Here is a 19,557-nt window from a genome sequence, read left to right as displayed (position 1 = left end):
TCCCCAGTACTCTAAATCATGCTCTGCGTGCTCATCTCTCCCTACAATTTTTAGGCGACTTTCTTCTGCCACCCCCATTCCCTTATATCGGATAGCCATTTAGCAATTTTTGGAGGGGGTGCTTGGGTCCGGTGTATGGCTATGCGCCATTTGGCCAATACCAATCCTAGAAGTGCAAATTTGTGTCTGGTGCGTGTTCCCTTTTTTTGCGTAGAGAGTACCCCCAATAGGCAATGTTTAACTGACTGCTCTATCCAGATTGCTGCGGTGCTCCGCAGTATCTGGACAACTTGCTGCCAAAACCTCTGTAGCCTGATGCATGACCACGTCATGTGCAGGAAAGTGGCAGGGTCTGTGCCGCACCTGGGGCAGTGGGAGGGGCACACTGGGTCAAATCGCGCTATTCTCTGAGGGGTCATATACGTGCGATGTAGGTAGTGGAACTGGGTGAGTTTGAATCGAGCATTGCTTGCCACCTCGTGGACTTGTGCATACGCCCTTTTCCATTCCCCTTCCATAAGGGGGTCCGTCAAATCTGCCGCCCACCTTTCCTTTATCTGCGTCGTCTCAATAACACGGTCTTCTTTGAGGGCCTTATATATACGGGAAATTAGACCTCTAGTCTGGTTTTAGCAGGAGAGCTAGCATATGGGACTCCGTCGGCTCTTTGGGAAAAGAGGGCCACATTTCTCTGACTGTGTGGGCTATCTTAGTGTAATGTAGGAACTGCACTACCATTCCATAGCTTCCCCATATGTTAAAGAGGTCCCATTGGCAAATAGATCCCCAACGGACAAGCACCCCCCTTAATACCATTTAGAGATATCCATAACCACCTGAATTCGACCGAATCCCAGGTGCCTTTGCAAGGGGAGTGAGAGCGTGTAGGGCGCCTTATGGATTACCCGGCTGACTGCCTTTTCCCAGGCTATCGTTACCTGCCGGATTGTGTACGGGCACGAGCTGGGGACCCGAGTGCCCATCAAGTATTTGAGCAAGTCAGAACCATTATTACGACTCGCTAGTAGTGCTTTCTCCATGTTATGTCCCTCCATGCACCATTGTGCAGCATACTGAAGCATCCCAGTAAAATAGCATAATCTAAGGTCTGGGAGGCCCAACCCACCTACCTCAACATCCAATTTGAGCATATCACCGTGCTGCGACCCCCAGCCCATACCAGCCAGACCAGCAACTTGTTCAGTGTGACAATCGTTTTTTTTTTTTAAGAAAACAAGGGGGACCCAAAAGGTAGCTAAGGACCAAGGGTACAAATTATTTCAAAAGACAAAGGTCCTGAGCAAATTAAGGGATATAAACAAATATGATATAGAACACAATAGGTACTATATAGTTCTCCTGTCCAGCCGGACCAGGGATTTATTTAAATAGAATAATAAAATTGGATACAAAGGCATCAATTACTGAAAGTAGGGCACAGTCCTGTACCGTACTAATGGAAAAGACAGAGTGGTAGAAAAATTATAGAGAAAAGGAGTTTCACAGGCAAAGAAAATGAGCAACCTGGACACTTTTTAAATCAGTGTAGCTAGTGTTCTCCAGAGTAGAACATACACAATAATACACAATGGTTACATGTATGTCCACTTAAAAAAGTCGACGAGGTTTCGATCCATTGCTCTAATTCAGAAGGATCATCATCAGGACTAGAAATAAGATTATTTTGCCTGGTTTGAATAATACGCCTGTTTAAAGAAAGAACAAGGAAAAAAGAAAAATAAGGTTTTCTGAGAGGGTCAAAGTATGAGAAGTCAGCATTTCAAACTGTTTCACCACATTTGCATTATTCGGAAACGCAGTGAGCCTAATGGTGTTGTCCCTCTTTTGAGGGCATGTGCACAGGTGCATTTAGCCGTGCAAGCTGCATTGAATCATGAATTGAGAACACATTGTAAAGTTGCGTTGTGAAGTGAGTGCCGGTCGGAAATAACCGCGTGAGCGACGTGAGTGCGAGTCGCGGTGTTAATTTCAAGGAGAATAATTATTAAGCATCTGAAATCCGTATCGTGCCTGGCGTATGTTAACATGCATTATAGGGAGCTACAAACATGAATTGTGCATATCGGTCTATAGCAATGCCGGTGAGGAGGCTAAGAAGGATTGAGACGAGCTGGTATACATTCCGCCTTAAGGGCATTAAGGCTTACCTCGGGTGGGAGGGAACGTAATGCTGAGGGTAGCACACGGAGCTTGGAGCCGTTTAGGATTGCTCAGGCTATGAGTTGCAAATTACTGTGAGCACGAATGCGCTGTAAAGTCAAGGAATGGAGAATTAGTTAGCTCGAGGGGGATATAGCATGCATTGGTAGTTGACGGCGCTGATGCCAAGGACCCTACCGAAAATGTAACTGGTCTGCAGCATGTTGAGGTATAAATGAGGTAGAAGCTGCTTCTTTATACCTCAACATGCTGCAGACCAGTTAAATTCTCGGTATATAATAATAGCAGCCACATGCCTTTATTTTTTTTGCGTGGCACATACAACTACATTTTTTAAATATTAAAAGTCTTTTTCAGAAGTGCAGCAGTCGCGCTTCACCTTCATCAATGGTATCTGCGCGCCTTTCTTACCTTTGCGTGGCTCGCACAACTACATTGTGCTTCATCTTCATCAATGGCAGACACACAACTTTGTTTTCTTTTGGGCGTCTCTCTCAACTCTTTTTTCAAATTTCTGAAGCAGTGCAGTGTGTTGCTCTCTTCATCTTTAATATTAGCGACCACGCACCTTTCTTTTGTTTTGCGCAGCTTAATGGATAATCTTTACGGATTGGAATTCCCACTGCTTTGGAGCCTTTCTGTCTTTAATTTCACATTTCATACCAATGCCAACCCCCCTTTGTTAAATAACCATGACAACAACAATGTTTTCCCACTTGTGGTGCATGAAGGCTAACTCTTATGTTCCTTGTACATGTAATCATTCTCACATTCTCATAAGCATTGACATATACCACACTTTAAACTTTCCTTTAATCACTGTAACTACATCCACACACACACCACTTTAATGTTAACAAGTGGACAAAAAGTGGGAGGTTTTATTGTTACGGACCAGTGTGGAAGGTGTTCTCTTTGGTACACCGCTTTAACTTGCCCAATGCTGTCGATATAAAATACAAGTGTAAAAAAAGAAAAGGGTAGTAGGCACTAAAAGTTTTTTAAAAATTCAAATTTAGTTTGCAAAAAATAAATGCTGAATATTTACCAAGTTTCAATGGAAGTGTTCCTTCTAGTGTCCTTTTATTTATAGAGGAATCCAGAGGTTCATTTAGTTCTGTTGGGTGTCTTGCTGTCCCCTGATAACATTTGTCTTTCTTTTCTTGTTGATGGCATCAGAGTGCATCGCATTCTAGTGCCTGTGATGCCAACACCTGTTTAGCAGTGTTCTTTATTCACTTTCGGTACAGTAAAAATATTAGGCAATGTGCAGGTTACTAGTTTAGACTCATTCCCATTTTGGCAAGAGGGTTACTTGAGCTCCACATTTACAACTTGTGGTTGAGATTCTATGCCCAAAACAGCTGTCTCAGTCTTTCATTCTACCCAGGTTGGGAAACTGAGAACCATTAAGTATGGGAATCATAACACCAGTTTCTTACAGCCATTCAACAGCTGCCGTGTGGTATGAAGCACTATATAAGGCAAGAATTTGCAATGCAATAGATCTCGCATTAGTGACAGTTTGAGCTATTGGTGTTGCAAATGAAAAAGTTTGTTGTTTTATTTTTTTGACGCCTGTTACTAGGTGTCCCTGTGGAATTTCAAAGGGACCTCTATTAGCCACATAAGGTACTGCACCCTTAATACAATTATGAAGAGAAAGATTGAAGATAAGTATACGTTTCCCTTTGTATGTACTGGAAGTGACATTTTTGTTATCTTACGTTTTCAAAATGCATTTTTTTTCATCCTAAACAGTAAGTTTAAGTTCCTGTAACTTTATGATGCAATTTACGTAAGTTAACAATTGATGCCCTTTCAAACTTCAGTGCACTTTTCAATTTCCTCTTTTAACTTCCAGCCTGAGACAGCGTCACCTACTGTCTAAGAAGATTTGATCCAGTGCTGGGTCAACCGTCTAACTATTAGTCATCCGATGGTTCTTTTTGTGCAACTGAGAGTTGATGGGAGTAAACTCTTAATAATAATCACTTAATTAATAGTGTAACCCATTTGGCTACACAACAAGGACCAGGAATGAGTAAATAAAGTTCAGGGGCCAGATGTAGGTAACACATTTTTACCGATTCTAAAATACCGATTTTTACCGAATCGGTATTTTAGAAAAGGGAAATGATATGTAGGTCAAAAATCGGTAAAAAATACCGAATCGTTCAAATTCGGAAACCCCGACCCGGTATTTACCGAATCGGTATTTACCGATTCGGCAAATACGATTCGGAAAATCACATTCAAACCTATGGGCACGGATGCCCATAGGAATGAATTGAATTTACCGAATCGGTATTTACCGATTCAGTGAATACCGATTCGGTAAATACCGAGTCGGGGATACAAAATATCAGGCAGTTGATGTATCAACCAATCAGGTGCCTACACCCCACCCCTCAGCCAACCAACAGAGCAATCTACCAATCCTGTGCATCCACCCCACCCCACAACCAGGAAGTGGCCACACCCATGCAGGTGCAGAGTACCTGATCACACAGGAGAGCAGTTACACAGAGACAGGCTGTTGTGAAGCTGAGCTCTGCAGGACAAACAAATGGATTCCCAAGACTCCCAGAGGGAAGGTGCAGAGAGGAAGAGGAAGATGAAGTTCAGCACCGGTGAACTTCAGGTGCTGGTGGAGGAGGTTGTCAAGCACTACCCCACAATCTTTGGAAAGCAGTCTCTGCAGGTACCAGAGGCTGTGAAGAGGAACACCTGGCTGGGGATCCAAACCAAAGTAAATGCAATAGGAGTGACAACCAGGGAAGTGACGATCTCAAGAAGAGATGGTATGATCTAAGGATCATAACCAAGAATAACTTGGCAGCAAGAAGTAAAGAGGCCAATGCTACAGGTGGAGGGAAGAACAGGGCACCTGCTCTCACGGATCTGGAAGAGCTTGTGGAGTCCACACTGGAGCCAGAGTGCGTTGTGGGGATTGATGATGCAGACAGCTCAGCCCGAGCTGCATCAAAGAAAGGTAAGGGACATGTCCATCATTCCTCACCCCTTGCCTGTGTCCCTCCCCCAATGTGGCTGTGTGTTGAGGAAATCCAGTACAGACTTCAGTATTCACCTGCAATGCATTATGGGAGTGGTAGTCATAAGAATACCCATCAGAGCAGTCAACATGAAATAATGTCAGGCATGCCACACAATATAATTAGAGACATGGGAGGAGCAGGAAATAGTGATATTATAATGTGATTTAATAGTGAATTACACGGTGAAAGCACCACTAAGACATTGTCCATATCTGTCCACAGGTGAGACATCACGCAAGTCAATGCAGGAGAGGGAGAAGACACATCCCCAAAGGGACAGGAGTGAGCAAGAAGGCAGGGATGCAGGGCCCAGCACTGCAATACCTACAGCACCCTGCACACAAGCAGCTGCCACACCAGAGGCAGACACCATGCAACTTGAAGCATCTCCTGTGCTCCTTGACTCACCACAACATGAGTCACAACAACTTGACACACCAGCAGACACAGAGGTGTCAGACGTCTGCAGGCCCAGGAGGCATGACGTTCCCCCGCTAAGGATCCTACAAACATCCTCCGATGAGGAAAGGGAGGGTGAGGAGTCAATAGAGTCAATGGCAGGAAATGCACCAGGTCTTACATCCACTCCTGTCAGTCGATCCGGTGGAACAAGACGTCGTAGGGTCCGGGAGGCAAGCGTGAGTGGCCGTGATGAGGGTGTCTTCCGTGGCCTTGAGACCACAATGGTCAAGGTGCAGCGCCTGCAAGCAAAAGCTATTAGTGCAGTGCACAGACAAATGCGCCATATGAACACAAATTTGGATAACATGAACAAGGGAATAACATCAATGGCGGACAGCATGAGGGACATGGCCGATGGAGTCCGGGACATGTCACAGTGTGTGATGTCATTCTGTGAGGAACTACATGAGGACCGCGCCCAAAGGCGCAGGGCGAGGCATTTCATGCAACAGCAGACAAGGGGCATGCACCGTCTTGCAACTACGACTTCACTGCTGTGTCGCCGTTCAGTTGCGATGCAGGAGGGGCTGGTGCACTGCTGTACTGATCTCACGAGGGGGGTGGGGAGGGTCACTACAGCAATGGAAGTGCTGCTGACAAACCAGGCCGCCACCACAGGAGCAGAAGGTTTAGGGGAGACAGATAACACTAGTAGCAGGAGCAGCACCCCTACGCCTGAAATACGGAGGAGCAGCAGACGCCAGACTACCGGCGCTGCCACAGCAGACTTAGAACTAAGCCAACCTCACGCATCACGCAGTGCTGTTCATGGGCGCAAGCAGTGAGTCTGCCAAATTCAGTTGGACATGTGAGGGTGAGGTAACCCCCGTCCACCCAGTAGTGCTTGGCACACTAGTATGTTACAATTGTGTCTTCGCACATTTAACATAGTGCCAAATAAACTACGTGCATTGCAGTACAACACGTGCTTTGTCTCTATACTTACTCAAAAGTAGTTGTGTGTGATCTCTGCCCGTCTCTGTCTTCCGTCTGTGGGTGTTGGTACTCCTATTGTGTTGGCTGCTGGTAGTGCCTGCTCATCGTCATGGTCTTCATAGTCCTCCAATTCCACCTCTGTGCCCTTCTTAGTTGCGAGGTTGTGCAACATTGCACAGGTTGCAATGATCTTACAGCATGTTACTGGTGAGTACTGCCGTGCCCCCCCACTTTTGTGGAGGCAGCGGAACCGGCTCTTCAGGAGCCCAAAGGTGCGCTCCACGATGTTCCGGTGGATTTATGTGCCACATTGTATTGTCTCTGGCTGGGGGTTGTGGGGTTGAGGTAGGGTGTCAGGACAAAGGAACGAAGTGCATATGCACTATCCCCTAATGTGAGAGAAAAAATACATTACTCACAGGCACACATTGACATACGTCTACATCATCCATCAAGGGAGTGTCACACAGTAATTTACCCAGCAGGTATCCTTCCCCGAATTCCCCCGCTGTCAGGCGGGTGTAGATCCCACTGTTTTGGAATATATAGGAGTCGTGGGTGCTTCCTGGGTACCTGGCCACTATATCTGTGATCATGTACTTGGCATCACAGATTACTTGTACATTAATTGTGTGTGATGACTTCCTGTTCCTGTATATGTGCTCAGTGGCAGCTGGGGGGCATATTGGGATGTGGGTCCCATCAATGCAGCCAATCGCGTGTGGGAAATTTGCCATGAGGTAAAAGTCAGTCTTGGTCCTGAGCAAGTCCGCATCAGTGTCTGGGGAAGTGGATGTAATGCTCTATTCTTTGCATCATGGCATCCAGGAGCTTTCTGAAAAAACGCGACAGGCAGCTCTGGGACACCCCACCTACTGCAGCAACAACACTCTGGTAACTCCCAGATGCAAGCAGGTGTATGCTACAGAGCACCTGCACATGGGGTGGGATGGTGTGGGCCCTTGGTTTTGGGTGGTCCAGGAGTGGGTGCAGGTCCCTGATCAGGTCCATGATGGTTTGGGGGTGCAGTCTGTATCTTTGCAGTATCTCTGGCTCTGTCAATTGGAACAGTGTAATCCTCTGCCTGTAGACCTGCTCCTCCCTTCTCCATTCCCTCTCACCTGCTGCCTGTAGCCTTAGCCGTCTTGCTATGACGTAGAAAGCCGCCATTCTGGTTCCAGTGTTGCATTTTGGGCCCTTTTTTTATAGGCTGCACCTGATTACCACCTGCTTTCAATCCATGTTAAATACCGATTTTTGGTAAATTCGGTAATTTATGGGTCACCTACATCTCAATGGTGTTGTTTTTTCCATTTCTTAATTTCCGAATCGGTAATTTTACCGATTCGGAACATTTACCGACTCCGTATAATTCCCGAATCGGAAATTTTACCGAATCGGAACATTTACCGACTGTATATTTTCCGATTCGGTAAAATTTCCGAATCGGTACTTTTACCGATTCGGAAATATTTCCGAGCCGGTAATCTACCGATTCGGAATTTTTACCGATTCTGTAAATTTTGGCCGACCTACATCTCAATGTCCAAATACCGGTCGGTAACAGCCGAAATTTCCGAATTTCGGCCCTTACCGACCGGTATTAGCCAACCTACATCTGGCCCCAGATGTTTTATTGCAGGTTAAAGTAAATCAATCCCAGTACCATGCTGTAAAGGTAAGATTACAACTGGGTATCCAAACCTCCTGAAGAAGTTTAAGCGCATCAGTATGAAACAAACAGGAAGTTTAGTCACATCAATGCAAAGAATTAAAAACATAATCTGATGCTCAAAGAAGAGTCTGCAAGCTTCTCTCCTAAACATGAGTAATAGCTAAAGTCATCTAATTTAGAATCTCAACTAATGAGAATGGTTAAGTCTAAAAGGTGCTCAAAAAGTTGAGAAATTGCAGAAAAGGAGAAAATTGCAGGAAGTTGTGGTAAGGTATCAATATTTCAGAAGCTCGATCAAGAGTCTTCTAGAAATAGGGAAATAAGTGTTACCATGAGCCACACTCCAGTAAAGGATCAAAGGGGTAAGCATAGAGTTCTGAGAACAACATCGTCCTTGGGTACCTGTGACTCCCCATAACATTTAATGAATAGAAACCATCAGTTAACGCTCTCACTCTCCATGTTCTTTGTAAATGACTTCTTCTCGGTCTCTCTATAGCTAGTACAGTGTTCATTCTATTCCTAAACTAACAAACCTGCAAAATAAATGTCACTCAAGCAGAAATGGAAAACAGTATTTCATGCAGAAAGAAATACAGGCCTAGTCATGGTAACTTAATATATTAAATCAATAGTGCACGTTTAATATGCCTGTGCATATTCAGCTTACAAATAAGTGAAACATCGGTACATTAAGTTCACATTAAACCTAGCATAGAGGTGGAATAACATTGAGTACATGCATATAAATGTGACTGAACACTACTGTGGAGGGGAAGCGCCACTCACCTCAAATGGGCGGCACCTGAACAGGGAGAGCACGACCTCTAACCCTCCTGCGTCTTTGACGACCAGGACACCACCTCTCTTTTTCTCCCTGCAGGACTCGGACCGACAGACAGGACAGAACGCTCTTTTGTGCCTTATTTCTGTCTATTCTCCCTTTTTTCTTTATCCCTTCTTTCCTCCCTTTACCTTTCCCCGCCGCTGCTGCCCCCGCGGCCCCTCCCCCCCCAGCACGACCGGCCCAATCCAGCTCCCCTCCCCACTCCCGCCTCCCAGCTGTCCAGCCCTCCCCGACCCCTACTTAATGGCGGCCAAAGGCAAGCACGTCTGCGCCCGTCTGCGACCCGTCCGCGACCAGCACCAGGAACCCTGGACCTCCGCCCCGCCAACGCTACGACCCAGCAGCACTCCACGCACTCAACCCAGGCTGCAACAACAACTGCAAGCTAGCATCACCAGCCGACACCCATGGACCCTTCAGCTGTCACCGCTGCCGGCACACCTGCAGCACCGCCAAGAACACGGATCCAGCACAACCCGCCCACAAGAACACAACCGAACTAAAGACCCTGCAATGCATCCTCCTCAACGTCCGATCCCTCCACAAACATGCCACAGAAATCTGGGACCTCCTCGACAGCACAACCCCAGACGTAGCATTCTTCACCGAAACCTGGACCAACACCACCTCGGGACCGGACATCGCCATCGCCATCCCCCAAGGATACAAGATCTCCAGGAAGGACCGCCCCATCCACCCAGGAGGAGGAATCGCCATCGTCCACAAATCCAGCCTCCGCCTGAGCACACTCCCTGACGAGTCCACAGAACTGATGGAACACCTTCACTTCAAGATACTGGCCAGCCCCACCGCCGCCCTCCGAGGAACCCTCATCTACCGACCCCCTGGACCCCGCGGACCCTTCGCCAACTCCATCACGGACATTATCTCGCCGCAGGCCATCGCATCCACCAACTACACCCTGCTGGGAGACCTCAACTTCCACCTCGACAATCAACTGGACCCCAACACCACATCCCTCCTGGACAACCTCCACAACATTGGACTCCGCCAGATCGTGACCGAGCCCACGCACTCAGCAGGACACACCCTCGACCCCCTCTTCACTACAGGAAACTCCATCACCTTCAGCCACACCACCGAACTCCCATGGACCGACCATCGTTGCGTCCACTTCACCTTCAGAACACCCACCATCCACAGACACCAGCACCTGCTTCCACAAAGAAACTGGACCAAAATCACCGATGACCAGCTCACCTCCTCACTCAACAACTCCACCCCAACCATCGCGGAAAACGACGACCCCAACACCGCAGCCCGAACCCTGCATAGATGGATCTCGGACAGCACCAACACCATAGCCCCCCTCAAGAAAAACAACAATACTCGTGCCAAGAAAGCCAGATGGTTTACCACCGAACTTCGAGAGTCCAGGCGCACATGCCGCCGCCTCGAAAAGGCCTGGAGAAACACCAAATCTACAGAAGCCCACAACAACTTCAGAGCCGCCACCAACGCCCACCATCAACTCATCAGAGAAACGAGAAAAAAAGCGATTGAAGACAGAATCTCCACCCACGCACACAACAGCAAGGAACTCTTCAGCATCATCAAGGAGTTCGCCCAACCCACCAGCGAGTCTACCGACATCCCTCCCTCACAAGACCTCTGCGACAAACTCAGCATCTTTTTCCACCACAAAATCAAGAGCATCTACGACAACTTCGACGAAGACAACCAACACACTGAACCCTCACCAACCACCCCCGACACCCGGAAACCAGCGATTGATGACTGGACAGCCCTCACCACCGAAGACACACTGAAGATAATGAAGTCAATCCACTCAGGGGCCCCCACGGACCCCTGCCCCCACCACATCTTCAACAGAGCCACCAACACCATCGCACCCATCCTCCGCCAAACCATCAACCGCTCCCTGGCGACCGCCTCATTCCCCGACGACTGGAAACACGCCGAGGTAAACCCCCTCCTAAAGAAACCCTCAGCGGACCCCACCGACCTCAAAAACTACAGACCCATCTCCCTGCTCCCGTTCCCAGCGAAAGTCATCGAGAAAGCCATCAACAGCCAACTCGCCACATTCATTGAAGAACACAACATCCTCGACTCCTCCCAATCCGGCTTCAGAAAAAACCACAGTACGGAAACCGCCCTCCTCGCCGCAACAGACGACATCCGCACTTTACTGGACAAAGGAGAAACAGTAGCCCTCATCCTCCTCGACCTATCAGCGGCGTTCGACACAGTCTCCCACCGCACCCTAATACGCAGACTATACGATGCAGGAATCCAGGACAAGGCCCTCGACTGGATCTGCTCCTTCCTCTCCAGCAGGACGCAGCGGGTCAGACTCCCCCCTTTCCTCTCGGACCCCACACCTATCACCTGCGGAGTCCCCCAGGGCTCCTCCCTCAGCCCGACGCTCTTCAACGTCTACATGGCTCCACTTGCCCCCATCGTCAGAACCTACGGACTCAACATCGTGTCATATGCAGACGACACCCAGCTCATCCTCTCCCTATCCAACGAGCCCAACACCACCAGACGCAACTTTCGAGAAGGCATGGAAGCCGTCGCCAAATGGATGAAAAACAGCTGCCTACAACTAAACACCAACAAAACAGAAGTACTCATCATGGGCCCAAACCCCGACGCCTGGAGTGACACCTGGTGGCCCACCGCCCTCGGAAACCCGCCAACCCCCACAGACCACGCACGCAACCTGGGAATCATCCTGGACTCCGAGCTCAAAATGGACCACCAGATCAACTCTGTCTCATCTTCCTGCTTCCACACCCTCCGCCTCCTTCGTAAGACCTTCAAATGGATCCCCCTCGAACACCGAAAGACAGTCACTCACGCCCTGGTCACCAGCAGACTCGACTACGGCAACGCACTCTACGCCGGAATAAACAAAAACCTCATCTGCAAGCTACAGAACATCCAGAACGCCGCCGCAAGACTGGTCCTCAACCTGCCAAAACACTGCCACATCTCCCAGCACCTGCGCACACTCCACTGGCTCCCCGTCGAGGCGAGAATCACCTTTAAGATGCTCACCCACGCACACAAGGCCCTCCACGGCACCGGACCAGCATACCTGAACAGCCGACTCAAATTCCACGCACCCCAAAGGACCCTACGATCAGCCCAGCTTTCCTACGCTGTGGTCCCCCGCACCAGAAAGACCAGATCGGGAGGCCGCTCCTTCTCCTTCCTCGCGGCCAAAGCATGGAACGCCCTTCCGCTCCACCTCAGACAGACAACATCGCTCCCCATCTTCACAAGAAACCTCAAAACCTGGCTCTTCGACAGACCCCCTCCTTGATGGAATGGAACCTGCACCCCTCCAACCCCCCGCCACCCCTAGCGCCTTGAGACCCTTACGGGTGAGTAGTCGCGCTTTAACAAACTCCTGATTGATTGATTGATTGAACGCTAACCCGGATGCGGCTTCCCCCGAACACCGAGAACCCGGAAGTGACAACCCGGAAGTGACCGGACGTGAACCCGGAAGTCCCGCCCCCAACAACAGAGCGAGAAGCAGAAAAGGCGACGACGAAGAGAGGAGAGCGTTCCAGGTAGCTGACTCGTGGCAGGAGACAGCGTGTAGTGGACCAGTGACGGAGAACGGACGGAGCGAGAGGAGTAACGACGAGGAAGCGGAGGACGTTTGGACGGAGGAGTGGTGGAGTCCTCTGGAGGTGGCTGGAGAGCGGCCGTGACTCGTCAGAGTCACGGCGGGGCGCGTGAGTACCTTGTTACCGTCTCCGTGTTTCCCCTTTGTAGATAACTGTAGATACATGTATAGAGATAGCCCACACGTAGACCTCACTCTACCGCACTGTAATATAGTTAATAGTATCACTGCCCAGCAATCGTGTAATATAGCCCTATAACCCCGCCCCTCACTCACTGGAGCACCTATCTTCTCCCCCTTCCGACATCTCTTCCCTTCCGTCTGAAACCTCCTTTCCATTCCCGTCCTCACGTTCCTTCTTGTCCCCTCACTACCCGGTGCTGGTGTTAGTACTCCGCAAGTCCACACTGAAAAGGACTAAAACCCCTCTGCCTCTCTGTTTCCCTCCGAGGTTGCACCGGAGCCTTCCCCGGAAGACAAGTCGACCGGCGCCGAAGACCCATTTACCGGCGGACCAAGAAGAACCGAATCTCCGGCCTCCAGTCATCATTTTTTCCTACCCCGACTGTTAATCCCACAATAAAAACAGCTACCATAGCCAAATATATACGGCCTCCACGCCTGTTATTCCGGTCCGCACCAACCCCCAGTCCACATCTGGTGTCAGAAGTGGGATTCGGAAGCATGGAGGCCGCAGTAAAACAACTTGCTGAAAGCCAGGAGCTCCTCGGGATGATGATGGAGCGCTTCCTTAAAACAGCCGAGGATGATCGGGGCCAACTCCACGATGTCCTCAAAGACCAGGGCTCTGTGCAAGACCGAGCCCTAGGGAAACTCGCCGACATTATGGGTCAGCAGAGACCAACAACTTCCTTGCCCTCTGTGGTTCTACAAAAATATGTCCCGGGAGAAGACCCGGACTTCTTCTTTACGAACTTCGAGCGGTTGGCTCAAGCGGTAGCATGGCCGGCTGATCGCTGGGGTCATTACTTGGGGCCTCTGCTGACGGGAGAACTACAGGCGGCCTACCAACAGGCCAACATACAAGGGCAGACACCGTACCAGGACATCAAGACCTGTATCCTAGAAAGGCTAGGGATAGATGATGAGACCTACAGAGTGCGACTGCGACAAGCCCGGGAAGGACCCCAAGAAACACCCCGAGCATTGTCATTCCGTATCCAAGATCTGACCAACCGCTGGCTGAAGCCTGCTACAGCCACTAAAGAGGAGATCCTGTCCAAGATTTACTTAGAACAATTCCTGGCCTCTCTACACCCTGCCACCCAGAAATGGGTAAGACAGCATGCACGTCTAACTCTGGACACTGCCGTGGAGATCGCCAGTGCCTTCAGCCGGGCACAAGACTTCCAGAAAAAGGACGAACACCCTAACCGTACGTCACAGGGGAGTCATCCTCGACCCCTGAGACCTACCGTTCCCCGAAAACCAGAACCTGTCCCCTTGTTTCCCTTCCCGATAACTCCACGACCCAGTCTCCCCGGTCCCCAATGCTACCAGTGTGGAGGACATGGACATATCGCGCGGTTCTGTCCCCAGAAGGAAGAACCCATGGAGGTTGGACTGGCTAGAAACTATGTATGTCTTACTATGGATGCCAACCCACCTCCCTTCCGGTGTCCGGTGAAGATAGACGGTCACCCTATGATGGCCCTCGCCGACTCCGGGTGTAGACAAAGTGTATTAAGGCCACAGGAAATGCCCAAACCTGTGGGGCCCATGACAGGCATGGTGGATATTCAATGTGTACATGGCGATACAAAGAGGTACCCCACCACCCGTGTCCAAGTACAAAACGTCTCGGGGGAAAGAAGCCCCCTTACGGTAGGCCTGGTTCCAAACCTACCGGAGCAGGTGATCCTGGGTAGCGACTATAACGGTCTACCAAGCTTACTACAGGAAGCTACGGACTCCTTGGAAAAGTGGTGGTCCGAGGCTCCCTTTTCCCAGAACTCTCCTCCAGTGGCCCCAACATCCAGAGTCCCAAAGACAAGGGGGCAAAAGAAGAAGGAAAAAAGGACACACACTACAGCCTTTCCTGTCCAAGTTGACGACCATCCATGGGAATCGGATCGGGAGTTTCGTGCCGCCCAGCAAGAGGACCCGATACTGCAGGACGCCTGGGGGCGTGCCTTGGAAAACGAAGATCCCTTACACGTATGTCCATATTTCTTCAAAAAGAACGGGCTGTTGTATAGGAAAGGGGGACCCCAACAAGACCCTCAGCTACTTGTTCCTGGTCCCTTTCGCGATAAAGTACTGTTCCTGGCTCATAGCCATTTGTTAGGGGGTCATTTTGGAGACGACAAAACCGGACAGATCATTCTGGACAAGTTCTAATGGCCTGGGGTGTACAAACAAGTGAGCCAATACTGTAAGGAGTGTCCGGTATGTCAGAAGAACAGTCGATACCGGCCTCCAAAGGTACCCCTCCAGCCACTCCCTCTCATTGATGTCCCCTTCAGTAGGGTTGGGATGGACTTGATAGGCCCCATGTTGCCCTCCAGGAGCGGGTGTAGGTATGCCCTTGTCCTTGTAGATTATGCTACGCGCTTTCCTGAGGCTGTCGCCCTAAAACAGCCCACCACCCAAAACATAGCAAAGGCCCTGGTGAACATCTTCGCTCGGGTAGGTTTTCCCCGGGAGATATTGACGGATCAAGGCACCCCGTTTGTCTCTTCCCTTATGCGTCAGGTGTGTTCCCAGTTGGGCATCAAACAATTACGGACCTCTGCCTACCACCCCCAGACCGATGGGTTGGTCGAGCGATATAATGCCACCCTGAATACTACCCTCAAGAAGCTGTTGGGACTAGAGAGCCGTCGGTGGGAGGAAATGCTACCGTTAGCACTATTCGCTATACGATGCAAGGTCCAGAGCAGTACCGGCTATTCTCCCTATGAACTCCTTTACGGGAGAGCCCCCAGGACACTCCTAGACATGGCCCGCGAGGCCTGGGAGACCGAGCCCGATCGGACCCGACCTCTACCTGAATATGTCGCCCACCTAAAAACCCACCTGGGTAGATCAGAGAAATAGTGAGGCAAAACATGCTAACTGCACAGGCTACACAAAAACGCCAGTATGACCGAGGAGCCAAGGCAAGAACCTTCATCCCTGGTGATCTTATACTGCTTCTCATAACCTCTTCAGATCACAAATTGGTAGGCCAGTGGCAAGGGCCGTACCCAATAACGAGACAAGTGACTCCTGTTACCTACGAAATCGAGTTGGACCACACTCGCAACCAGAGACAAATATACCATGTCAACCTCCTGAAGAGGTGGGAGGGCCCACAGCCGGTGCTGTCCAGTGTACCATGCCCAAGACCTCCCCACTTCGAGGGTTGTGTGGACCCGGAACTACCCGCAACCAAGCGACAAGAACTACGGACTACCCTATTACCGTTGCAGGCGGTATTTTCCTCCCTGCCTGGACACACCACGGTCATCGAGCATGCAATCCATACAGATCCCGGGAAGGTCGTAAGACAGCGGCCCTATCGGGTCCCAGAGGCACGCAGGAAGGTTATTCAGGAGGAGACCAGACAAATGTTGCAAATGGGCATCATAGAGCCCTCCCTTAGTTCATGGAACTCGCCCATCGTTCTTGTCCCAAAACCAGATGGCTCTACGCGGTTTTGTATCGACTTTCGCGAAGTTAACAAGGTCTCGAGTTTTGACACTTATCCGTTGCCAAGAGTGGACGAGATGATAGAACCCATAGGTCAAGCCAGCTACATCAGTACGCTGGATCTCTGCAAAGGATACTGGCAGATCCCCCTGAAAAGCGGGGATAAGAAGAAAACAGCGTTCTCCACTCCAGACGGCCTGTTTCAATTTAGAGTCATGCCCTTTGGGCTTCATGGGGCCCCGGCGACATTCCAACGGGCCATGAACATAGTCCTGCAACCCCATGCCCAATACGCAGGAGCATATCTGGATGACATAGTCATTTATAGCAAGGACTGGCAAACGCACCTGTCCCACCTGAATCGGGTTATCACCTCCCTGGGAGAATATGGGTTCACTATCAATCCCGCAAAGACCGTTCTAGCTGCACAGTCCGTAAAATACCTAGGGTACCTGCTGGGAGAAGGCGTCATCCGCCCTCAGGACAACAAAATAAAGGCCATTCAGTCCATTCCTTTCCCCCAAACCAAAAAGGACCTCCGTGCCTTCCTTGGGCTACTAGGGTATTATCGGAGGTTCATCCCCAACTTTTCGCAAACTGCAGTCCCATTGACAGACCTCCTAAAGAAAAACACTCGAACCGAGGCCATGTTAAGTCAACCCTCACCACAGATGTGGAAGGCCTTTCAAGACCTTAAACAGTCCCTTGTATCAGAACCAGTGCTGATCAGCCCAGACTACACCCAAACCTTTATCTTGCAAACAGACGCCTCTGATCAGGGACTGGGAGCAGTTCTTTCCCAACAAGACAAGGCAGGGGTGGAGAGGCCTATATTGTACCTCAGCAGAAAACTCTTCCCTCGCGAAATGAACTACGCTGTAGTAGAGAAAGAAGCCCTAGCCATAAAGTGGGCCATAGAGAGCCTGCGCTATTATCTGGAGGGCCGTGAGTTTCTTCTGTACACAGACCACGCCCCCCTGGAATGGATGGCTCGAAATCGGGGTCATAACGACCGGGTGCTTCGGTGGTTCCTCTCCCTGCAACCATACCGGTTCAAAACCTTACACCGGAAGGGGGTAGAACAGGGCAATGCTGACTACTTGTCCCGGTATCCCCCACCTGCCTCCCCCACAAGAAAGACAGCTAGGGAAAGGGGATGTGGAGGGGAAGCGCCACTCACCTCAAATGGGCGGCACCTGAACAGGGAGAGCACGACCTCTAACCCTCCTGCGTCTTTGACGACCAGGACACCACCTCTCTTTTTCTCCCTGCAGGACTCGGACCGACAGACAGGACAGAACGCTAACCCGGATGCGGCTTCCCCCGAACACCGAGAACCCGGAAGTGACAACCCGGAAGTGACCGGACGTGAACCCGGAAGTCCCGCCCCCAACAACAGAGCGAGAAGCAGAAAAGGCGACGACGGAGAGAGGAGAGCGTTCCAGGTAGCCGACTCGTGGCAGGAGACAGCGCGTAGTGGACCAGTGACGGAGAACGGACGGAGCGAGAGGTGTAACGACGAGCAAGCGTAGGGCATTTGAACGGAGGAGTGGTGGAGTCCTCTGGAGGTGGCTGGAGAGCGGCCGTGACTCGTCGGAGAGTCACGGCGGGGCGCGTGAGTACCTTGTTACCGTCTCCGTGTTTCCCCTTTGTAGATAACTGTAGATACATGTATAGAGATAGCCCACACGTAGACCTCACTCTTGCACTGTAATATAGTTAATAGTATCACTGCCCAGCAATCGTGTAATATAGCCCTATAACCCCGCCCCTCACTCACTGGAGCACCTATCTTCTCCCCCTTCCGACATCTCTTCCCTTCCGTCTGAAACCTCCTTTCCATTCCCGTCCTCACGTTCCTTCTTGTCCCCTCACTACCCGGTGCTGGTGTTAGTACTCCGCAAGTCCACACTGAAAAGGACTAAAACCCCTCTGCCTCTCTGTTTCCCTCCGAGGTTGCACCGGAGCCTTCCCCGGAAGACAAGTCGACCGGCGCCGAAGACCCATTTACCGGCGGACCAAGAAGAACCGAATCTCCGGCTTCCAGTCATCATCCTTGTTCCTACCCCGACTGTTAATCCCACAATAAAAACAGCTACCATAGCCAAATGTATACGGCCTCCACGCCTGTTATTCCGGTCCGCACCAACCCCCAGTCCACAACTACATTATAGAGGCCAATGCAAAACCATTAGTGCATACATTTACATAAAGTAAACTTGTTTCTACTGTAAATACATGTTAATAGTGTGAGGATTATTTTATCCAATTTCTAAAGCCTATATTTCATTTAATAAAGTTAAGGCACCCAGTGTATATGATTTCTAATAGTAATGAAGTCCATTCACTGTACAGAGTTCAAGTGCAACACTTTACATTAATAATGTTAGTACACACAAATATCTAGTGCTAAGTGCACATATATGTGCGTATTTGAGACGTGTAAAGGTGGAGTAAAATGTATGCTGCTCCACATGGAAACTACATGCTCTGCTCATGAAATATGCTGCACCCTGCCTTGGTCTCTGTAGGCCTCCCTTAAGAGTGACTTACACATATTGCAGAGGGAAGCTTAGGCTTTGCCATTTCTTTAAGTAACAAGGGCGGCCTAGCAGTTTAATACTTCTCTTCCAGTCTGCAGTGGCATACTGGGATACATGTTTTACTTGTGTCACCTCCATGGTGTCTCAAACCTGTGCTGAATTCCCTGGAGTGACCCTCTTACTTACATGCCCTGGGTACCGTATACCAGGGGCTTACAAGTAAGTTAGCGTATGCCAATCTACTGTGAACCAAGTCGATATACATGTTTTATGGTCCTGGCACCGGGTTCAGGTTAGCAGGCCTCAGAGCACACTCTGAATCGAAAACCCAGCAACATAAGTCCAATAACGTGGGGGTGACCATACAAAAAGAAGCATTTCCTTACAGTAGCTATCGGGGGATTTTTTTTTTTACCTCAGGGTTCTGAGTTACATAGACGACTTGTAGCAGGGTGGAGGGTAACGCGATCAACAGGGACTGGTGGACCCCTGATATTCACCCCCCTACTTCTCTTTCACCGCTTCAGGACACCTGGGATATGGAGTCCGAAGCGTGGTGGAATCAGCAGGGC

The 19,557-nt window shown here is 49.9% G+C and overlaps 1 long non-coding RNA gene across 1 annotated transcript in view; it reads right to left on the bottom strand.

Moving 5' to 3' along the window:
- LOC144786027 (uncharacterized) overlaps positions 1-19,557 on the bottom strand; it is a 235,050-nt gene that overhangs the window by 93,739 nt on the left and 121,754 nt on the right. The window lies entirely within an intron of this gene.

The sequence above is a fragment of the Lissotriton helveticus genome, chromosome 10, assembly GCF_964261635.1.
Source record: "Lissotriton helveticus chromosome 10, aLisHel1.1, whole genome shotgun sequence".
In the NCBI taxonomy this organism is placed as follows: domain Eukaryota; kingdom Metazoa; phylum Chordata; class Amphibia; order Caudata; family Salamandridae; genus Lissotriton; species Lissotriton helveticus.
The sequence above is the reverse complement of the archived record's forward strand: the minus strand, read 5'-3'. Positions and strand labels throughout refer to the sequence as shown.